Source organism: Helianthus annuus, chromosome 4 (assembly GCF_002127325.2).
Source record: "Helianthus annuus cultivar XRQ/B chromosome 4, HanXRQr2.0-SUNRISE, whole genome shotgun sequence".
Taxonomy (NCBI): Eukaryota; Viridiplantae; Streptophyta; class Magnoliopsida; order Asterales; family Asteraceae; genus Helianthus; species Helianthus annuus.
This window is the reverse complement of record NC_035436.2, coordinates 176923711-176925419: the sequence shown is the minus strand read 5'-3', so window position 1 is coordinate 176925419 and position 1709 is coordinate 176923711. Positions and strand designations below refer to the sequence as shown.

The 1709-nt window shown below is 43.9% G+C and overlaps 1 non-coding gene across 1 annotated transcript; it reads left to right on the top strand.

Moving 5' to 3' along the window:
- The first annotated feature begins 570 nt into the window (after positions 1–570).
- On the top strand, positions 571–677 carry LOC118491809. Its single transcript, XR_004892254.1, has one exon. It is a non-coding gene; the product is annotated as a small nucleolar RNA R71 (small nucleolar RNA).
- Positions 678–1709: the final 1032 nt, after the last annotated feature.

Below are 1709 nucleotides of genomic sequence, written 5' to 3'. Positions count from 1 at the left end.
TCTTCAAGCCTTTCTCGTCCACCTTGTTGTTGAGAGAAATTTTGTGACTTGTTTCTTGGTTGTTGAAAGTTTGTTCGTTGGTTTAGGTTTTGTGGGTTACTACTATTGTCGGGTTCTCTCCAACCAAGGTTAGGGTGGTTACGCCATCCTTGGTTGTAGGTACCCGTTGGAGGACCTGACGGCCTAGGTCTGTTGTCAATGTAGTTTACCGACTCTGGTTGATCATCTGTTTCTTTCATACAACTCCAACTTTCATGTGGCCCACCACACCCTTCACAAGCCATAACCGAGACCGTTTTTGTCATTTCTAACTTTTTGATTTTTGAAGAAAGGGCATTGATTTGGGCTTGTAAAGAAGTGCTTTCATCAACCTTATCGGCGCCCGGGGCAATAGATTTATTGCCTCAGGGAGTGTGCCACTGAAAATTGGTTTGAGCAATTTCCTCAATTTGATTGTATATTTCATGTGGGCGGCGATTACCTAAAAGTCCCCCGGAGCTAGAGTCAAGTGTTTGTCTTGTGTGTGGCAACAACCCATTGTAGAAAGTGGATACTTGTTGCCATACCGCAAGACCGTGATGAGGACACTTTCGCAATAGCTCCTTGAACCTTTCCCAAGTTTCATATAAGGATTCCCCATCCTCTTGTGAATATGTATTAATTTCGGTCATTAATTTAGCTGTTTTAGCGGGAGGGAAATACTTATATAGAAACTTTTGGGCTAGTTCATCCCAGGTGTTTACCGAGCCAACTGGGAGGGCGTTGAGCCAAGCCTCTGCTCGGTCCTTTAGTGAAAATGGAAACATCCGAAGGCGGATGGCGTCGTTTGATGCTCCATTGATCCGGAAGGTATCACATATTTCTAAGAAATTAGTAATATGTAGATGGGGATCCTCGTCCGCAAGCCCATGGAAGGTTGCGGAGTTTTGAAGCATTTGTATTAAATGTGGCCGAAGTTCGAAGTTGTTAGCTTCGACATTCGGTACATTGATAGTGGCGCCGAGATTAGCCACGGTGGGTCATAGGTAATCCATGAGGGTACGTTGGTCCGCCATAGGAAGTGGGTCCCCCGAAACTTTCTCTTGGTTTTTAGCTTTAAGTCTTTTTCTGAGAAAGTGTTCAGGTTCTTCTAGAGGTTCTTTTATGTCTCTACTAGAACTGGAGCTCATACACTACGTAGAAAGTTCAGATGTGGCGCCTGGGTTCCAAGTCCTGCAATAAAAACATAAAAGAATGTTGGTCAGAAGGTTCACCACGGCCCCGTGCTCAGTGAGCACGGCCCGTGGTCGGAGATACAGTGATTGTTTTCCGGATCCCTGTTATTGGGGAGTTGGACACGGCCCCGTGTTGCATCGACATGACCCCGTGCTCAAGTCTCTGTAACTCGGAAAATAAAAACTGCCAGTGACAATGCTGGGCACGGCCCGTGTCCGACCAGGCACGGCCCGTGCTGAGCTCTGCAGAAGCTGAAAAATTAAGAAAATCCTAAAAAATTAAAAAAAAAACAAAATAAAAAAATGATTAGGCCCCTGATTCCTAACTTTCTTAAAATCCTTGTGTCCCCGGAAATGGCGCCAAAAACTTGATGTGCGTGAAGTGTAATATAATTTAGGTGTATATTTTAAGCCCTTTTACACTTTTTTAGCCAAGTTTTAAATTTATAAAACACGATATTGTAACACCCGTTCTTAAAAATCAAGTTTTAACGT